The 21791-nt window shown below is 51.8% G+C and overlaps 1 long non-coding RNA gene across 1 annotated transcript; it reads left to right on the top strand.

Annotated features, from left to right (window-relative positions):
- Window positions 1-7879: 7879 nt before the first annotated feature.
- LOC119948942 lies at window positions 7880-11818 on the top strand. The gene is made up of 3 exons (XR_005457060.1): window positions 7880-8027; window positions 9316-9461; window positions 11577-11818. It is a non-coding gene; the product is annotated as an uncharacterized LOC119948942 (long non-coding RNA).
- Window positions 11819-21791: the final 9973 nt, after the last annotated feature.

The following is a 21791-nucleotide window of genomic DNA, read 5'->3' as shown; positions in this document are numbered from 1 at the left end:
TGGGACAGGGACTGTGTCCAACCCGATTTGTTTTTAACCGTCTCAGCGCTTTGTACAGTCCCCGTTTTACAGATGAGGTAACTGAGGCTCAGAGAAGTGAAGTGACTCGCCCAAGGCCACTCAGACTGTGAGCCCGCTGTTGGGTAGGGACCGTCTCTATATGTTGCCAACTTGTTCTTCCCAAGCGCCTAGTACAGTGCTCTGCACACAGTAAGCGCCCAATAAATACGATTGAATGAATGAATGAATGAATGAATGAACGTGGCGGAGCCAGGATTAGAACCCATGACCTTTTGGCCCCCAGGCTACGTGGGGCTCCCTCAGAGGAAGTGTGGATAAGCTTGCAATGCAGTCTCTGGGTCAAATGAGAGAGAAGCAGCGTGGCTCAGTGGAAAGAGCCTGGGCTTTGGAGTCCGAGGTCATGGGTTCAAATTCCGGCTCCGCCAACTGTCAGCTGTGTGATTTTGGGCAAGTCACTTCACTTCTCTGGGCCTCAGTGACCTCATCTGGAAAATGGGGCTTAAAACTGTGAGCCCCCCGTGGGACAACCCCTTCACTTTGTAACCTCCCCAGGGCTTAGAACAGTGCTTTGCACATAGTAAGCGCTTAACAAATACCGTCATCATTATTATTATTATTAAATGCTAAACCTGGGTTCCAATACCCGCTCCGCCACATGTCTGCTGCGTGACCTTGGGCAAGTCGCTTAACTTCTCTGGGCCTCAGTTCCTTTACCTGTAAATTGGGGATTAAGACTGTGAGGCCCAGGCGTTCAACCTGATTCACTCATATCTACCTCAGCGCTTAGTGCAGTGCCCAGCACATGGTAAGCACTTACCAAATGTCACAAAAAAGGAATACGTAGCTCTGATATATGGGATGGTTCTGGGGGGTGGCAAAAAAAATTGGCAAACTAACTGGGGCACATCAAATAGTCATTTGAAGGAAAAGAGTCTCAAAGCCACTGCACTTTGACGTCACTGTCTCACTGCCCACATCCTTCCTCTGGCCTCCTCTTGTGTATCAGCGTGGCTCAGTGGAAAGAGCCCGGGCTTTGGAGTCAGAGGTCATGGGTTCAAATCCCGGCTCCGCCAATTGTCAGCTGTGTGGCTTTGGGCGAGTCACTTCACTTCTCTGGGCTTCAGTTACCTCCTCTGTAAAATGGGGATTAAGACCGTGAGCCCCACGTGGGACAACCTGATCCCCTTGTAACCTCCCCAGCGCTTAGAACAGTGCTCTGCACATAGTAAGTGCCTAATAAATGCCATCATTATTATTATTATCAGATAGACCACCACATCTCCTAGCATCCCGTCTCCCCTACGAGGTTTTCCCCTCGTTTTCCCTCCTGCGACACCTCTGTCCTTGGGTACGTATCTTTTAAGCGCTTGATTTTTTCACCCCACCCTCAACCCCTCGGCACTCATGTGCCTCTACTTATATTCTACCGTTTCCCCTATCTGTCATTTAGTTCTAGACTGTTAGCGCCTTGTGAGCCGGGATGTGTCTGCCAATTCCAGTGTATTGTGCTTGCCCAAGCACTTAATAATTAATAATAATTATGACATTTGTTAAGCGTTTACCAGGTACCAGGCACTAAGGGCTGGACTTTGCACACAAATGCTCAATAAATACCTCTGATTGATTGACTCACGTGCCTAGAGTAACAGAAAATTGTCCGTGGGGGCTTATTTTAATGGTGAGGTTTTGTCCTCCGGTTTGATTGACTTTTAGCTGGGGGGAGGAGACGCAAGAATGAAGAGAAGAAAAAGAGCTGAAGGTGGGGAGAGGATTCTCACCGGAGATTGTTCCAGTCCTTTTCGGGTCCTTATTTGCTCCTTTATTGAGTAACTAATGGGCAAATTCTTATCACATTGGTGCTAATTTAAGCAAGTTGGAAGCAGAGGTGGGTTTTGAACATGTCTTATCTTTCTTTCTTAGGTTAAGACACCCTGTTACTCACTTCCCTGCTGTGATGTCAACAGAAGGTAGGATCTCACTGGACTTTCCCCCCCAGATTCTCAGGGCAGCAGAGGAAACCGTCAGCATCAAGAGAGCGGAGCTCGGGGAAGGGGAGAAATGTTGGACACTCAGCTATCAATCAATCAATGGTATTCATTGAGCCCTTACTGTGTGCGGAGCACTGTACTGAATGATTGGGAAAGTACCAAACGGTCAGGAGATTCGCTGATGTCAAGGATCGTTGGGAAGACTCTATGGCAGGACTGAAGCATTCTCTTCGCCCTGGATAATCTCCAATCGATCAATCGATCAATCTTTCATATTTATTGAGGGCTTACTGTGTGCAGAGCACTGTATTAAGCGCTTGGGAGAGTAATCAGTCGATCGTATTAATCGAGTGTTACCTGTCCGCAGGACACTCTACTAGGCGCTTGTGAGAGTATGATACAACAGAGTTGGTAGACATATTCCCTGCTCATGGTGAGCTCACGGTCCAGAGCGGGAGACAGACATCTCTCTGTCTATATCTATATATATAGATATATATGTAGATATAGATAGATATAAAATAATTACTGGCATGTACAAAAATGCTGTGGGGCAGAGGGAAGGGTGAATAAAGGGGGAAAATCCAAGTCCTTGGTGACGCGGGAGGGAGTGGGAGAAGAGGAAATGAGGGCTTTAGTCAGGGAAGGCCTTTTGGAGGAGATATGCTTTTAATAAGGTTTGGAAGATAGGGAGAGTGATCATCTGTCAGCTATGAAGAGGGAGGATGTTCCGGGCCAGAGGCAGGATGTGGGCAAGAGTTCTACGGTAAGATAAGCGAGATCAAGGTACAGTGAGTCGATTGGCATTAGAGGAAGAAGTGCGCGGAAGGAGGGCAAGGTTTAAAGATGACGGTATTGAGTTTCTGTTTGACGTGGACGTGATGGGCAACCCCTGGAGGTTCTCGAGGAGCGGGGAAACATGGATTGAACGGTTTTGTGCAAAAACGATCCGGGCAACAGAGTGAAGTATGGACTGGAGTGGGGAGAGACAGGAGGCGGGGAGGTCACCAGGAAGGCTGATGCCGTAACGGAGGCAGGATTGGAGAAGGGCTTGGATGAACGGGGTGGCACGATGGATGAAGAGGACGGGGTGGATCTTTAGCAACGGTTTGAAGGTTGAATCGGCAGGATTTGGTGGCAGCTCGAATGTGTGGGTTGAATGAGAGAGAGGCTTTGAGGACAACACCCAGGTTACAGGCTTGTGTGACAGGGAGGAGGGTGGTCCCGTCTACAGTGATGGAAAAGTCACGGGGGGAGGACAGGGTTCGGGCGAGAAGATGAAGAGTTCCGTTTAGTGTGAGGTATCGGCCGGATATCCAATTAGAGATGTCTCGAAGGCAGGAGGAAATCCGAGACTGCAGAGAAGGAGAGAGATCAGGCCTGGAGATGGAGATTTGGAGATGGAGATCTCCACAAAGACCGATTAGGTGCTAGGGCTCTGTTTGGCAGACTTGGGGAAGGAGCAGTTATTTTCATCCAAAATATTTTCTAAAAAAACATTTACCCTTCGCAGACATGACCACAGACTTTGTGTTAAATGGAGCAAGCCCTACTAACGTTCACCTGGAGCCAAAGGCTGAATTTGCCCCTTGCAGATTCAGGCCAAGAATCGATTTTCGTTTTTTTTTCCACTAGAAAACTCCTTTCCACAACTAGGCCTTTCCTTTGCAGACTTGGCAGCCAAACTTCAGGAGTCAGGCTTTCAGTCCTTTGGAAGTTGAAAAAGCGGTCTTTTCTTGTTGTATGCCTGCTGAAGCACCGGAGGACTCGGGTTTATTTGAGCAAATCTGCAATTTAGGGGCTTAGGTTGAATTCGAACTCACGGTTTATCGATTCTCCTTCCGGCTGGTGGTTCTTCAGATCTTTTCTGCTTCCTGCCGATTTTCAGTCTGGCCCTAAAAGGTAGTGGTAGTAGCGGCAGCAGCGGCTGGGGAAATCAAAGGTAGGGAGAGACGGATGGCCGGGACGTTGCCGGTCGGGAAATTTCAGAGCCTCCTGCCCCGCTCCTGCCTCTTCCCTACCTAAGGCTCCAGTCTGTGGGAGAATGCCGGGATTTTCACCTCCTGAGCACTGCCATTGCCCCGTTTCAGTGAGACAGTCTCACACTGTAGGGATTTAAGGATCCGTCCTCCTCTCCCGATCCCTTCCGCGTCACCCTGGCACCCGGATTTGAACTCCTATCCACCCCTTCCTCGGCCCCACAGCACATATCAGTACGTATCAGTAATCTGTAGCAGCGTGGCTCAGTGACAAGACCCCGGGCTTTGGAGTCCGAGGTCATGGGTTCAAATCCCGGCTCCGCCAATTGTCAGCTGCGTGACTTTGGGCAAGTCACTTCACTTCTCTGGGCCTCAGTTCCCTTATCTGTAAAATGGGGATTAAGACTGTGAGCCCCCCGTGGGACAACCTGATCACCTTGTATCCCCCCAGCGCTTAGAACAGTGCTTTGCACATAGTAAGTGCTTAACAAATACTATTATTATTATTATTATTATTAATTTCTTTATCCTCCTCTAAACTGTAAACGCCTTGTGGGGAGGGAGCATCTCTACCAACTCTGTTATATCACACTCTCCCGAGCACTTAGTACAGCGCTCTGCATGCCGTAAGTGCTCAATAAGTATGATTGATTATTGATTGACTCGAGTCTTTTTATGATATCGGTTCGGTGCTTACCACATGCCAGGCACCGTTCTAAGCACTGGGGTAGATACAAGTGAATCGGGTTGGACACAGTTCCCGTCCCACATGGAGTTCACAGTCTTAATCCCCATTTTACAGATGAAGGGACTGAGGCCCAGAGAAGTGAAGTGAATTACCCACAGTCACACAGCTGGAAAGTGGCAGAGCGGAATTAGAACCCAGGTCCTCTGACTCTCGGGACTGTGCTGAGTCCACTAAGGCATGCCGCTTCCAGTTTCGGGGCCGTAGACGTGTATGTTTCCCGCCTCCCACCCGCCCAAAAAAAAATTGAAGAAGGAAGTGGTGTGCGTCCCAAGCCGTTGAGAAGCAGCGTGGTTCAGTGGAAAAGAGCCCGGGCTTTGGAGTCAGAGGTCATGGGTTCAAATTCCGGCTCTGCCAATTGTCAGCTGTGTGACTTTGGGCAAGTCACTTCGCTTCTCTGGGCCTCAGTTACCTCATCCGGAAAATGGGGATGAAGACTGGGAGCCTCCCGTGGGACAATCTGATCACCTTGTAACCTCCCCGGCGCTTAGAACCCCAAATGGGAGAGGGACTGTATCCAACCTGATTTGCTTGTATCCATCCCAGCGCTTAGTACAGTGCTTGGCACATAGTAAGCGCTTAGATACCATGATTATAATCATTATTATTATTATTACAGATCCTGTGTGTTTTCTTTACTCCCCCGGGGAAAATGCTTAACCCCGCAGAAGACGGGATTTAGCATTTTTAGGCTGATTCCTTTTTAGGGTAGACAGTTGGGGTGTCTGCCAACTGTATTGCATTGTACTCTCCCAGGCACTTAGTACAGTACCCTGCACCCAGTAAGAGCTTACTAAAGACCACTGGTTGAGTGATTGACCGATTGGTTTTCTGCCAGGTTGCAACAGGCCGGTGTTTCAGGATCGGCTTTTTGGCTACGTGATTTTTCTGAGTGCTTTGCAATTAGCCTAAGTGTCGGCCCACCGGCCTGCTGGCTGCGCCCAAAGGATTCCGGGAGATCCGCACCGCTCCTCTTTCTCCGGTGCCGGGCTGCCTAGACTCCGGGAACAGCCGCGCGGACTCCTAAGGGTGGCTTCAGCACAGGGGCCCGGAGTGTCGGTTTGCAAAACCCGGAATTCTTCCTGGCGGTTAGGGGGATGGGCCAATCTCAGGCTACTCTGGGTCAGGCACTGAATGGCATCTGGCGGATTGTGGCTCCAGAAATTCTACCCTCGCCTGAATGGATGGCACATTCCCAATTCCCGTTGGTTTGGAGCCAAGGTTTAGATCCCTCCCAGGTCCCGGGCGGATTCAGGTCCCAAGGTTTTTCATTTGAGGTCCCCTCTCAGAAAATCGGCCCGACCGAACGCAGACCTGGCCACCAAGTAAGTGACGGAATCAGGACTTGAACCCTGATTTTACTAATCGTGGTTCACTTCTAGACCGTGGGCCCGTCGTGGACGGGGATCGTCTCCGTTGCCGAATTGCGCTTTCCAAGCGCTCAGTGCAGTGCTCCGCACACAGTGCACGCTCAACAAATGCGATTGAATGAATGAACGCCTACTATGCGCCTGTGATAAATTATTTATTTATTTTACTTGTACATATCTATTCTATTTATTTTATTTTGTTAGTATGTTTGGTTTTGTTCTCTGTCTCCCCCTTTTAGACTGTGAGCCCACTGCTGGGTAGGGACTGTCTCTATATGTTACCAACTTGTACTTCCCAAGCGCTCAGTACAGTGCTCTGCACACAGTAAGCGCTCAATAGATACGATTGATGATGATGATGATGATGATGATATATACGGCATGATCAGATCAGACATACTCCCTCATAATCTGAGGGAGGACTAGTGAATCCCCATTTTAGCCGTGAAGTGACCTGCTCAAGGTCACCCGGCCTTGAGCTAGGATTAGAATCCAGGTCTTTCGCTCTCCTTCCACTAAGCCACGCTGGTGTCTCGGTTTCCAGCATGATACGGATTTAGAATGGTACGAGTTCCTAAACCACTTCCAAACCAAAATAAGTCAAAACGCACAGGAAGCCCTGGGAGAAATTAGACCAACGTCATTTTTCTCAGCTGAGACAGCATGGTGGCAATCACTAATAAATTTGTCTGCTCTCTTGATTCATGTGATTTATTACTGTTTATTAACTATGCATATCTGAGTCATCTCAAGAAACCTAGACGATTGTAGTCAACAAAGCAAACATACTCCATGATCGCAACAAATGTGTGTTCTTGTAGACAGGTGCGCGGGGCCAATTCTAGTTTTTTTTTAATAGCATTTATTAAGCGCAAAGCACTGTTCTAAGCGCTGGGGAGGTTACAAGGTGATCAGGCTGTCCCACGGGGGGCTCACAGTCTTAATCCCCATTTTCCAGATGAGGGAACTGAGGCACAGAGAAGTGAAGTGACCTGCCCAAAGTCACACAGCTGGCAATTGGCGCAGCCTGGATTTGAACCCATGACCTCTGACTCCAAAGCCCGGGCTCTTTCCCCTGAGCCACGCTGCTTCTCTAATATTTGAGTGTTTCAAGAACCACACCGATTCAAGATTTCATTTCCTGCTGAGATTTGATTAATTACAAAAACACAGAGCAAAGTAAATCCTGCGTGGTTTTTTTTATTTAAATAGAAGATTATACGGTTTAGTAGAAACGGACCTCGGTGGAACAAGTCTTTTATGGATCGATCGATTGATTCCCCCTTACCGTAGAGACCGCGTTGTTATTTGTTTCTTTGGTGTTGAAAGGAAATCTATTTTACCTCCCTCTTTACTAGCTCGAAATGACTTCCCTTTAGAATACGACGATAGATAAAAGGATTCGTAAGACGTATGTTCCGAACCAGAATCCGGAGCTCTGGTCGCGAGCTGCCCTTCTTGTCTGAGGCCTGGGCCGCTCCCCTTCGTTCGGCAGCTGCCGATCCTCTTCATTTCAAAGTTACCCATCAGAGGCGGGGAAAGCGAAATGCATTCCCCTTTTCTGGAAACTAAATGCTGGAATTTAGGCTGCTGGCAGACATTAACTCGGTTCAATAGTTTGTTTCACGAGACCGGTCATTTGAGATGTCGTTCGTGCTTCCGACACGGGAGGGGAGTGTTTTCTACGGTGTTCGTTTTCCCAAAAAAGCAAAGAATGTTCTCGTTCACTATTCCAGTCCTTCGTCTGACTGTCCCGTGTCCATCTACCCACCTTTAATCGCCTGCTATTTCACGCGAGATCCCTGGGGAAAAAAATGTTTCCCTTAGACAACAGATCACGGTTCTTCGACTCCTTCCACCCCGTGATTAGCTCTCTCCCTGGCCTGCCCAGCCTCCAATTCACATCCTTCATCATCAGCCTAAGGTGAGGCTGAACAGGGTGTTCTGGTTACTAAGAAAACGGGTTTGGAGTGGGTTTTGTTTCCGTTGATAATACGTTGCTCTCCCAAAGTGACTTTATTTTTTATTTTTTACCTTCGAGACGATTATTCTCTTTGAGAAAACACATACTCACCGTGACGGGCTGTGACTGCATGAGAGATTTTTTTTGTTTTCGTTTTTATCTCATTTTTTTAAGGACACTTTGCAGGGAGCCCTCCTGATTTTGTCCTGCATCCGCCTAGGGGCAGACCAATACTTAGCTTTGCAGTTTCATTAGAACGGATTGCCCCGCGCAGACTAAACAGCATTTACTCATTCATTCACTCAATCATATTTCTTGAGCACTTACTGTGTGCAGAGCACTGTACTAAGCGCTTGGATATCACCCCCCTTCTTAGCCCAGCCACCTCCCCACTCTACCCAGTTCCCATGGCTTTCCTTGTGACCTTCTTTCCGCAGCCCAAACTTTCCCCCCCAGCTCTCCAGCCATCCTCCACTTCCCACTCTAATCTGTATCCGATGATGGTGGTATTTATTAAGGTGCATACGGGGTATCTAACACTGTGCTAAGCACTGCGGCCCGTTCACGAGCATCAGATCGGACACAGTCCCGGGGCCCCCAGGCCAAGAGAGCCCTCTGGCACAGTAGAGGAGACCGATGCTCCGAGAAGTTAAATGAGTGGCCCCACAATGAGTAACGTTGTTTTTTAACTTTCATTTCTGCCTTCATTCATTCGGTCGGATTTATTGAGCGCTTAGTGTGTGCGGAGCACTGTACTAAGCGCTTGGGAGGTACGAGCCGGCAACAGACAGAGACCCAACAACGGGCTCACAGCCTTCAGGCGTTGCAAAACTGAGAGCCAGGTTCAGACCAGACCGTGGAGGGATGAGAACAGAGAAGAGAAAATAGAGAAGCAGTGTGGCTCAGTGGAAAGAACCCGGGCTTGGGAGTCCGAGGTCGTGGGTTCTAATCCCGGCTCGGCCGCTTGTCAGCTGGGTGACTCTGGGCAAGTCACTTCACTTCGCTGTGTCTCATCTGTAAAAGGGGGATTACGGCCGGGAGCCCCACGTGGGACAACCTGATCACCTCGTCTCGACCCCAGTGCTTAGAACAGTGCTTGGCGCACAGTAAGCGCGTAACAAATACCGTTACTGTTATTAGGAGGAGAGGGAAGGCAGTGGTGGAAGAGGAGGGAGGGACGGCAGCATGGGGAAGGAAGTCTGAGGCTCTTCCCCCACCTCACCTCCCCCGTTCTTCTCCTTTTCCTCAGCTGCTGCGACTACCTTCCTTTCCCTCCTCCCACCCCATTCCATCCCCAATTCCCCGAGATGCCGAGCATCCGCCAGCACCGAAGACGGGAGGAGGGAGTGTGAAAAAGTCCCAAGCAGCTGAGCGGCTTTCAGGAAGAGGAAGAAAGTAAGAAACCTCCCCTTAGGATGGATAAAGCATCTTTCCCCTATCTATAATGATAATGATGGCATTTGTTAAGCGCTCACTATGTGCAAAGCACTGTTCTGAGCGCTGGAGCGCTTATCTAAGCACTGGAGCAGCACCTGTATGTATGTTTGTACAGATTTATTACTCTATTGATTTTACTTGTATATATTTATTATTCTGTTTATTTTATTTTGTTAATATGTTTTGTTTTGTTGTCTGTCTTCCCCCTTCTAGCCTGTGAGCCCGCTGTTGGGTAGGAACCGTCTCTATATGTTGCCAACTTGTACCTCTCAAGCGCTTAGTACAGTGCTCTGCGCACAGTAAGCGCTCAACAAATACGATTGAATGAATGAGCACTGTTCTAAGCGCTATCTAATCAACGGCCCCAAGGAGAAAGGAAAGCACGATTGGGAACTTTCCTTAAGTATTACAGAGTTCCCAGGAAGGAGAGATGTTGCAAGTGTATTTAATTCAGGCTCCGTCACCTGTCTGTTGTGTGAACTTGGCACTTAGAACAGTGCTTTGCACATAGTAAGTGCTTAATAAATGCCATTAAAAAAGAAAAAAAGTCACTTTTCTTCTCTGGGCCTCAGTTACCTCATGGGGATTGAGTCTGTGAGCCCTAAATGGGACAGGGACTGTGTCCAACTCGATTTGCTTATATCTATCCCAGTGCTCAGTACAGTGCCTGGCACATAGTACGTGCTTAACAAATACCATCATCATCATCATAATCATTATTATTATTATTAATAACATCATTAGAAATGATCCTTCAGACAAAGGGATTAAGAGCTGATCAACTCTACCGGGAACTTTCACTGAGTCAATCAAACCCAGGGATCTCCCTCTAGACTGTAATCTCCTTCTGGTCAGGGAATGTGACTACTAACTCCATTGTAATAATAATAATAATAATAATAATAATAATAATAGTATTTATTAAGCGCTTACTATGTGCAAAGCACTGTTCTAAGCGCTGGACTTTCCCAAGCGCTTAGAACAGTGCTCTGCACACAGTGAGCGCTCAGTAAATTCAACTGATTGATCAAACCACACCAGTTGGATAACTCTTCGGCTCCATTTCAGGTCAAACCAACGTCGGTATCGTAACAGAGGAGTCGCTTGATTGTAAGCTTCTTGAGGGAAAGGATTGCGTCGACTTATTCTGTTGCGCCCTCCCAAGTGATTAGTACAGTGCTCTACGCAGAGTGCGCACTCAATAAATGCGATTGATCGAGTCCAGAAACTCTCTTCTGTGGGCTCAGTCTCCTTTTTGCTAAACATGCGCCTGGAATTGCGACGACAGTTAAGCAACAGGCAGTATTGTCTGCAAGTCTGTCTGTTTCTCCAAACCGCTGTAGGAAGCAGGAGAGTGGCAGAAATGGGGACAGTGGGGTCCATATGAAGAAATCCCTGAAATTTATGCTCATATTTGGAGCTCCTGAGAGATCCAAATATCCCTCCTTGGAAATGGCAAAGGCCTAAACGGTCTTCCTCCACCTCCTCCTATATTCTTTATTTGAACCGGCATGATATAGTGGAGCAATAATAATAATGATGATGGTATTTGTTAAGCGCTTACTATGTGCACTATTCTAAGCGCTGGAGAGGCCGCACAGCGATCAGGTTGTCCCACGGGGGGCTCACGGTCAATCCCCATTTTCCAGATGAGGTCACTGAGGCCCGGAGAAGTGAAGCGACTGGCCCGGAGTCACACAGCCGACAAGTGGCGGAGCCGGGATTGGAACCCATGACCTCTGACTCCCAAGCCCGGGCTCTTTCCACTGGGCCACGCTGGGGAAAAGAGGGTTTAATCGGGGAAGGCCTCTTGGAAGAGATGTGACTTCGGTGAGGTTTTGAAGGTGGCGAGGGTGATGGTCTGTAGGATGTGAAGCGGGGAGGGGGTCCCAGTGGACGAGCAGGATGTGGGCAGACTCTGATCGGTGACTGATTGATTTTTCTACTTTTTTGTTCCTCGTGTGCTAAGTAATGAAATTATGTGGCAACATTTAGCTCCGTAAGGCTAATGAAGATCTTCGGCTGTGTGCAGTATTCCCCTGATATGGGCTGATCGGTTGTTTTTTTTTTCAGATGCACGGTCTGAATTAATAGCTCCAGGCTGACTCCGCAAAGCGGTCCGCAACCACCTGCGTATCTTTTGGGGGCCGGAGCGACTTTTCAGTGGCAGTCTCTCGGCCTTTCGATGGGGCTCGCGGGGAGCTTGAATGAGTTGTCTCCCAGAGGAGCGGAGGCAAAGTCTAATGTCAGGATTCAAGTCCACTGTCGCATCTTCCAGCGTGGCATGGTTGCGTAGAATAAATTGCACAAACCTGCACCTGTTTTGTTATTCTGCTTTGCTCCATTGGTGAATGGGAATGGGGACTGGGGGGCGGGGGGGATAAGGTTGGGAGGGATCAATTAGGGATTAGGATTTATTTTATTTTGTTGGTATGTTTGGTTCTGTTCTCTGTCTCCCCCTTTTAGACTGTGAGCCCACTGTTGGGTAGGGACTGTCTCTATGTGTTGCCAGTTTGTACTTCCCAAGCGCTTAGTACAGTGCTCTGCACATAGTAAGCGCTCAATAAATACGATTGATTGATTGATTGATTGATTAATCCTGGAGGAGATGTGACTTCAGAAAGGTATCGAAGATGGGGCTAAATATGGTCTTTTGGATATGAATGGAGAGGGTGAGTGAGAGGTCGGTGTTCAGACAGAGAAGGAAGAAGCGCATTCCCTACTTAGAACAGTGCTCAGCGCTCAGGACAGCGCTTGCTACATAGTAAGCGCTTAACGGATACCGTCATGACCGTGGACCACTCATTCTTGAACTGTCCTTCCCTCTCTCCCTCTCTCCCTGTCCCTCCTTCATTCATTCATTCAGTCGTGTTTATTGAGCGCTCACTGGGTGCAGAGCACTGTACTGAGCGTTCCAGAAGTACAAGTCGGCAGCACAGAGAGACGGTCCCTACCCAGTAACGGGCTCACGGCCTAGAAGGGGGAGCCAGACAACAAAACAAAACGTGGAGACAGGCAAACAGCAGCAGCAGCCCGCAGCCCCAGATGCAGAGATTTTCCCAGCAGGGTCCGTAGTCAACAACAAAACAAGAGAAGCAGCTAAAAAAAATGGCTGACACACCCTCCTCTTCCTTTCATCACTATCAGGAGCCCAACCAGTTAGTTCTTCGTTTTGCCTCCTCAGTAGACTCAGAAGATTGATCTTTGTGGGTCCCAAATTCTTTAACGCCCCTGTTAATTTTGCTCGCGTAGGAATAGCGCGTTCTTTCCGTAGAGCGCTACAGGATTGGTCGCTGTATCGGCCTCCTTGCCGACCTCCCTGCCTCTCGTCTCTCCCCACTCCGGTCCCTACTTCAGTCTGCTGCCCTGATCATTTTTTTCGACAAAAACGTTCAGAGTGTGTTTCCTCATTCCTCAAGAAACTCCAGTGGTTGCCCATCCAGCTCCGCGTCGGGCAGAAACTCCTCACCGTTGGCTTCACTATGGCCCTTCCTACCTCCCCTAGCTACTCTCCCAGCCCGCACACCTACTCCAATAATGCCAGCCTACTCAATATACCTTCTCGTCTATCCCGCCGCCAACTTCTCGCCACGAATGTCCTCCCTCTTCGCATCTGACTGACAATTGCTCTCCCCCCCACCTCCATTCAAAGCCTTACTGAAGGCCCATCTTCTCCAAGAGGCTTTCCCTGACTAAGCCCTCCCTTCCCCTTTTCCCTCTCCCTTCTGCGCCCTCTCGGATTTGCTCCTTTTATTCTCCCCTCCGTCAGCCCCACGGCACTTACGGGCCTATCCGTAATTTGTTTATTTAAATCCATCTCCTGGTGGAGAGGTGATTTGAGAAGGGATTTGAAGATGGGAAGAGCAGCGGTCTGCCGACGCCGTGAAGGGGGAGGGCGTTCCCGGAAGGAAGGAGGGTGGGAGCAAGATTCTGGCGATGGGAGAGATGAGGACAAGGCACGGTGAGTAAAATTGGCTGGAGGGAGAGCCGAGGGAGTGCCTCAAAGGCTCTGGTCAGGAGGTTTGGCTCGATGAGGCGGGAGATGGGCAACCATTGGAGGTTTCTGAGAAGTGGCGAGACTTGCGCGGAATGACATTAAAAACAAAATGATCCGGGCAGCTCGTTGCGGGCAGAGAATGTGTCTATCGACACCTTTGTATTTAGCATTTAGTACGGTGCTCTGCCTTGGCCTCGTGGATAGAGTATAGGCCTGGGAATCAGAAGGACCTAGGCTGTAATCCCAGCTTGTCTGCTGTGTGCCCTTGGACAAGTCACTTCACTTCCCTGTGCCTCAGTTACCTCATCTGTAAAATGGCTCAAGACCAGGAGTCCCATGTGGTACAGGGACTGAGTCCAACCCGATCATCTCATATCTACCCCGGTGCTCAGTACAGTGCACGGCCCGAGGTACGTGCTTTTGTGGACCCGTTTCTAGATGCTGAGACAAGGACGGGTCCTGGCAACGTCGCGGAGGAAGAGCCGAAAGGATTCAGTGCAGACTGAATTTATCTGAGGGTTGAAAGAGAGAGAGGAGTCGTGGATAATGCCAAAGTTACGGACCCGAGAGACAGGGTGGTTGGGGTGTTGTCGACTCCGACGGGAAGATAAGAAGTGGGATTGCCTCTCCGGTCTTAGACGGGCACGCTCACGCGCTCTTTTTCAGTATTCTTGTAGGGCCTGTCCACCTTGTAGAACTCCTTAGGTGCTTCTTTGACGGGAAATCTTCACAGACACGCCCAGGCCTAGAACACCAGGCCTCCCGATCCCCAGAGCTGCGTTCTCTTCCCTAGACCAACGGCAGAGCCGTTCGACAGATGCCGTTGATGGCGAAACTGGATTTTTGAGGTGAATTGTAATGACTCCCCTCATTTCCTCAAAAAGACCAGCCATCGGTCCGCCTCCTTGGTTGAAAAGGAGGCCTGGCTCGGAACTGCCGTAAAACAGCAGGTGGGACCCGCTTGGATTCTTCGTATTTTCAAAACTTCCGTGATGCTTGCCCGTTGTGGACACGATAATGTTTAACGGAAATCTCCTCAAGCCGAAATTTGAGGCATAAAGAAGCAAACATTCTCTCCGCAGAGCAACGGAATCTGTTGAGGTGTCAAATTGCCGGTCTGACTAAATTGCTTCTCTGTGGTAGTTCATGCAGCTGTTTCCTCTGAGCTTCCTGCTTGCTTTTCCTTTTCGTAACCTAGCATAAAAAAGAAGAATCGGTAAATGTTTCAGTTCGGTTCCAGTTCACGTTCAGCTGTGATGGCAGTTATCATGGTTTGGTGCTGGGTCGGGCCCAGACCTTTCCGGTTCGGCAAGTTCTGGTTCTAATTTAAAGAATTAACGGCTTAGGGAAAGTTTCGGTTCAAGGCCAAATGATGAACGGGGTCACTTTTTTTATTTGAATCTGATCTCAATTTGACTTTCACGTAAGAGCGGGTACACGTATATGCCTATGTCATTTTCTGTTATATTTAAAGATGATGCTACTGCCGGGGAAATTTACCTGTGGATGTGGCCGAAAGGACCGCTATGGGACGGAGAAACCCGACCACGTGTAGAGATGTCCATTTGTAGCCCCTAAAGTTCTTGCATCGTTACGACCGTCCTCCTCCTCTTCCTCCTCCTCCTCCTCCTCCTCCTCATCATCATCATCATCATCATTAGAGAAGCAGCGTGGCTCAGTGGAAAGAGCACGGGCTTTGGAGTCCGAGGCCTTGGGTTCAAATCCCGGCTCAGCTGACTGTCAGCCGTGTGACTTTAGGCAAGTCACTTAACTTCTCTAGGCCTCAGTTCCCTCATCTGTAAAATGGGGTTGAAGACTGTGAGCCCCCCGTGGGACAACCTGATCACCTTGTAACCTCCCCGGTGCTTAGAACGGTGCTTTGCACGTACTAAGTCCTTAATAAATGCCATTATTAGTAGTAGTATTATTAGTATTATTATTATCTTCATCCTTTTAGATGAGGCCCCCTATGAAAGTTTGGCCTTGAAATAAATTGTACCCGTCTCTGAATATTTTTTGCAGCCACGCTATTTTGGTCTCAGTGTGCGATGCCTTGGGACCATCCTGTGACAAGCAATGACATGTTCTCCTTCGTCTCCTGGTGGCAGGGAGTTTGGGGAATACCGTGTATCTTCACTGATCGGCTAGGCCGCCGCATCTTATTTAACAATTGTTTATTTATAAGATTCAACTACGTACCCATGAATCTCTCTCGTCTTCTTTTAACGTTTGCAATCCCCCAATAGCCACACGCTTCCCCTTTACCAACAATAACTTGTACAATTTCCTTCTGATCTTTAAATATAACTGGTAAATTACAAATTGCAAGTGGAATGCTATTGACAGGACACCATTTCTGAACACTTGTAGAGTTTGGGGTTTAATTTTTAATCGTCAGATGAGCACCTGGTTCTCGTGCATGGGCCCGGGAGCCGGGTGTAGCATGTGGAAGTGGGAGGCGCCGACGTCTGATGAGGATGCATCCTGGAATTGAGCGGTAAGCCTGGGACATGAGTCTAAGGACCAAACTTCCTAGGCACCGTGATATTCCCCCGAAGCCCGGCCGTCCTGAAGGAGGAAACGAGAAGACCCTCCTCTCCTCCCTGTAACCTTTGGAACTGCCGATGAAGGAGCCTGTTGCTACATTAATTTCACGACAATCCAGAGGATGAAAAGGAGCCATCTGAGCCATCAGCTTCCTCTTCAGTGCATCCCCCCACCCCCCACAACCTAGACTGTGAGTTCACTGTGGGCAGGGATCGTCACTCTTGTTGTAGTGGACTTTCTCAAGCGGTAAGCGCTTAATAAATACGACCGGGTGAATGAATTTCTTTCAAAATCAAAGCCGTGTACCCGCGTGTGTACGCCTGTCTACCCACGACTTCCCAACTCCAAGCTCAGTCCATTGGCAGGCCTTCGTCACTGCTCCCTCTCTTTCAGACGTCTGTATGTCCGATCGTCCGGCCGGGGTGTGCGTGTGTCTGTTTTTGTGTTTGATTGTCTTTCTTCAGTGTCCCCTTCTTGTCTCCCTCCCGAGTCGGGCAGGCAGAACTAGGAAACGGAGGAGAAAGAACTAAAGAGGCTCTGCTTTTAGGCGTACCGTCTCCGATCCCAACAGGCTGTTGTCGAGGCTGTTTCAGCCCCATCTGGGCTGGCCATGGGAGTTTTCTGGCCTGCTCCGTGTTGGAAATTCCCGTTCCCACCCAGGAATGACCGGTACGGGGATAGCCAGCCAGAAACGGACAGCCAGGGCTCCCGGCCGCTGCGGAAAGCCCTGGAACAGCGGCACGTGGCCCGGTGGAAAGAGCGCGGCCCCGGGCGTCGGAGGGCCTGGGTTCCAAGCCCAGCCCCGTCCCTCGTCTGCCGCGTGACCTCGGGCAAGTCGCTTCACGTCTCTGGGCCTCAGTTCCCTCATCTGCAGAAAGGGAATCCGGTCATTCATTCGCCGTTTGAAAACAATACGTAGCTAGTGGACAGACGAGCCAAAGATCCACGCGTCCGTGAGGATATTTTGCTACCCTTAAGCGCTGCGGTGACGGCGGGCCTCTTTAGCGGGAAGGGCACTGGCTCGGGAGTCGGGGGACGTGGATCCCGATCCCGATGACCCGGTATCGACCCCGGCGCTTGGAACAGTGCTCGGCACATAGTAAGCGCTGAACAAATACCGTCACTGAAGTTACAGATGCCAGTCTGTGGCGGCAAACCCGCGCCTGCCAGACAGTGGCCTCCCTCGTGGAGCAGAACCCGGGGATGGCGATGATGATGACGATGATGGTGGTATTCGTTAAGCGCTTACTACGTGCCAAGCGCTGTTCTAAGCGCTGGGGTGGGGGGGGGATACGAGGTAATTAGGTTGTCCCACGTGGGGCTCTCGGTCCTCATCGCCATTTTACAGATGAGGTGGCCGAGGCACAGAGAAGTGAAGTGACTGGCCCAGAGCCACACGGCTGACGAGCGGTGGAGTGGGATTAGAACCCACAACCTCGGACTCCCGAGCCCGGGCTCTTTCCACGAAGCCACGCTGCTTCTCCTAGTCTCCCAAGCGCGCTTAGTACAGTGCTCTGCATACAGTAAGTGCTCAATAAATACGATTCTCTTTGACCTCCCATTCCCCGCCACTCCCCAGCCACTCTACTCCCCTCCTTGTTCCCATCCCGCTCCCTGTTTCCTTTTCGCTTTCTCCCTCTGGCACCGCTTCTCTCCTCGTGGCTCTGCCTCCCCCCTCCTCCCGCCCAGTTTCTGCCTCGTTCCGTATCCTTCGTCTCGGCTGCCCCGTCAGCAGAATCAATCAATCAATCAATCAATCGTATTTATTGAGCGCTTACTATGTGCAGAGCACTGTACTAAGCGCTTGGGAAGTCCAAATTGGCAACATATAGAGACAGTCCCTACCCAACAGTGGGCTCACAGTCTAAAAGGGGGAGACAGAGAACAAAACCAGAGAAGCCGGACGACGTGCGGCTGCGTAGGTAATAATAATGATGGCGTTTGTTAAGCGCTTACTACGGGCGAAGCACTGTTCTAAGCGCAGCTGGAGAAGACAACGGGAGCCATCGCCCTCACCGCCTCAGTCTCCCTCCGGGAATCGTACTGTGGAACCGAAACCTGTTAGCTTTGCCCCCGGGACTTTTTCTTCGCGGCCGGGGAGTCGACCACAGCGAGTCCACCCGACCCTGACCTTTGGGGGCGGCAAGCCGAGGCCCCTCGGTCCGGCCTCGGGATCCGGCGGGAGCTCGGGGGGTCCGGAAGGCGGGGAAAACATCCTTGTGGAATTCCAGAATGGGATCGACAGCCCCTCTTTCCCCGGGCCAGCCCTGGAGCCCCACAGGTCTTCTGGGGGGCCCTCTCTTCTCCGCTGAGGCCTAGCTAGGGGGGCTCTTTGTTCCCTCGCCAGATTCTTGTGCCGATTGGGGCCCTTTTAAGCAGCGTGGCTCAGTGGAAAGAGCCCGGGCTTTGGAGTCGGGGGTCATGGGTTCGAGTCCCGGCTCCGCCAATTGCCAGCTGTGTGACTTCTCTGTGCCTCAGTTCCCTCATCTGTAAAATGGGGATTAAGACTGTGAGCCCCCCCGTGGGACAACCTCATCTCCTTGTAGACCTCCCCGGCGCTGGGTTCCAGTTCTGGCTGGAGGATTTCTGTGACCCTATGAGCTCTGGATTCGCTCCCTCACTGGAGCTGGATGCTTCTCCAATGATGGCCTTTATGAAGCGCTTACTATGTGCAAAGCACTGTTCTAAGCGCCGGGCAGGTCACAAGGCGATCGGGTGGTCCCACGGGGCTCACGGTCTTCACCCCCGTTTTCCAGGTGTGGGAACCGAGGCCCAGAGAAGTGAAGTGACTTGCTCAGAGTCACACGGCGGAGCCGGGATTTGAACCCACGACCTCGGACACCAAAGCCCGGGCTCTTTCCACTGAGCCACACCGCTTCTCTAGACTGCGAGCTCTCTGTGGGCAGGGAACGTGTCTACCAACTGGGTTAGATTGCAGTCTCCCAAGCACTCAGTACAGTGCTCTGCGCAACGTGATTGATCGACTGATCGATTCGCTGGGCCCCAAAGGGCTCTGAGGCCCTGGTAGGTGGTTTTCTGGGGTTCATTCATGAGCACTGGACTAAGCGCTTGCCCAAGCACTCAGTACAGTGCTCTGCGCAACGTGATTGATCGACTGATCGATTCGCTGGGCCCCAAAGGGCTCTGAGGCCCTGGTAGGTGGTTTTCTGGGGTTCATTCATGAGCACTGGACTAAGCGCTTGCCCAAGCACTCAGTACAGTGCTCTGCGCAACGTGATTGATCGACTGATCGATTCGCTGGGCCCCAAAGGGCTCTGAGGCCCTGGTAGGTGGTTTTCTGGGGTTCATTCATGAGCACTGGACTAAGCGCTTGCCCAAGCATTCAGTACAGTGCTCTGCGCAATGTGATTGATCGACTGATCGATTCACTGAGCCCCAGCGGGCTCTGAGGCCCTGGTAGGTGTTTTTCTGGGGTTCATTCATGAGCACTGGACTAAGCACTTGCCCAAGCACTCAGTACAGTGCTCTGCGCAATGTGATTGATCGACTGATCGATTCGCTGAGCCCCAGCGGGCCCTGAGGCCCTGGTAGGTGGTTTTCTGGGGTTCATTCATGAGCACTGGACTAAGCGCTTGCCCAAGCACTCAGTACAGTGCTCTGCGCCATGTGATTGATCGACTGATTGATTCGCTGAGCCCCAGCGGGCCCTGAGGCCCTGGTAGGTGGTTTTCTGGCATTCATTCATGAGCACTGGACTAAGCGCTTGCCCAAGCACTCAGTACAGTGCTCTGCGCCATGTGATTGATCGACTGATTGATTCGCTGAGCCCCAGCGGGCCCTGAGGCCCTGGTAGGTGTTTTTCTGGGGTTCATTCATGAGCACTGGACTAAGCACTTGCCCAAGCACTCAGTACAGTGCTCTGTGCAATGTGATTGATCGACTGATCGATTTGCTGAGCCCCAGCGGGCCCTGAGGCCCTGGTAGGTGTGTTTCTGGGGTTCATTCATGAGCACTGGACTAAGCGCTTGCCCAAGCACTCAGTACAGTGCTCTGCGCAATGTGATTTATCGACTGATCAATTCGCTGAGCCCCAGCGGGCCCTGAGGCCCTGGTAGGTGGTTTTCTGGGGTTCATTCATGAGCACTGGACTAAGCACTTGCCCAAGCACTCAGTACAGTGCTCTGCGCCATGTGATTGATCGACTGATTGATTCGCTGAGCCCCAGCGGGCCCTGAGGCCCTGGTAGGTGGTTTTCTGGCGTTCATTCATGAGCACTGGACTAAGCGCTTGCCCAAGCACTCAGTACAGTGCTCTGCGCCATGTGATTGATCGACTGATGGATTTGCTGAGCCCCAGCGGACCCTGAGGCCCTGGTAGGTGTTTTTCTGGGGTTCATGCACGAACACTGGACTAAGCGCTTGGGAAGTCCAAGTTGGCAACTTGGGGTGGTGTGTGTGTCTCCTTCCCTGGCAGCCGGGAGCCAGGGAAAGGACTTGACCCTCCACTCCCGAGGAAATCCCTGGAGGCTTCCAGTTCCTGCTGCCCGGGAGGGAGCTCCGATCCTCGCTCATCCCTGTTGGGGGAAAGAGCGACTTTCCTTTTTGTTATGCACAGCACGTTATGCGGGACGGAATCTCAAAGGAGGAAGGGGGGTGGGGGTGGGAATTCTTTTTGTTTTCCCTGGGAATTCCGACGTTCCAAGGAGGCTCCCTCATTCCTTCATTCGATCGGATTTCTTGGAACGCCCAATTCGGCAACAGATCGGGCCAATCATGGGGGCGGGGGGGGGGGGGGGGGTGTAGCAATCGAGGGGGCGGGGCCCGAAAGGGGGCGGGGCCTGTAAGGATGTGGGCGGGGCATCTTTGGGGGGCGGAACCGGGAGGGCAGTGGGCGGAGCTTCTTGGGGCGGGGCCTGGAGGAATGTGGGCGGAACCTATTGGGGGCGGGGCCCGAATGAATGTGGGCGGAGCTTTCCTGGGGGCGGGGCCTGGAGGGAGGTGGGCGGAGCTCATTTGGGGGAAGGGGGCGGAGCCGGGAGGGATGTAGGCAGCGCAGGAAAAGGGGCGGGGCCTGCAGGGAGGTAGGCGGAGCTTCTTGGGGGCGGAGCCCGGAGGGAGGTGGGCGGAGCTTCTTGGGGGCGGGGCCCGGAGGGAGGTGGGCGGTGCACTTTGGGGCGGGGCCCGGAGGGGAGGGGCGGAGCTTCTTTGGGGGGACGGGCGCGGAAAGGGGGCGGGGCCCGGCGGGAGGTGGGCGGAGCTTTTGGGGGCGGGGGCTGGAGGGAGGTAGGCGGAGCTTCTTTGGGGGCGGGGCCCGGAGGGACGCGGGCCGTGCGGAAAGGGGCGGGGCCGGCAGGGAGGTAGGCGGAACTTCTCGGGGGGATGGGCGTGGAAAGGGGGCGGAGCCCGGAGGTAGGTGGGCGGAGCGTATAGGGGGCGGGGGCCCGGAGGAGTGTGGCGGAACCTATTGGGGGGCGGGCCCCGGAGGAGTGTGGGCGGAGCCTTTTGGGGGGCGGGGCCTGGAGGGAAGGTGGGCGGAGCTTCTTGGGGGCGGGGCCCGGAGGAGCGCGGGCGGAACCTATTGGGGCGGTGCCCGAAGGAGTGTGGGCGGAGCTTTCCTGGGGGCGGGGCCTGGAGGGGAGGTGGGCGGAGCTTATTTGGGGAAGGGGCGGAGCCAGGAGGGATGCGGGCAATGCGGGAAAAGGGGCGGGGCCCTGATGGAGGTGGGCGGAGCCTTTTGGGGGCGGGGCCCGGAGGAGTGTGGGCGGAACCTATTGGGGGGCGGGC

This window comes from Tachyglossus aculeatus, chromosome X3, assembly GCF_015852505.1.
Source record: "Tachyglossus aculeatus isolate mTacAcu1 chromosome X3, mTacAcu1.pri, whole genome shotgun sequence".
Classification (NCBI taxonomy): Eukaryota; Metazoa; Chordata; class Mammalia; order Monotremata; family Tachyglossidae; genus Tachyglossus; species Tachyglossus aculeatus.
This window is presented reverse-complemented; position numbering and strand designations above follow the sequence as displayed.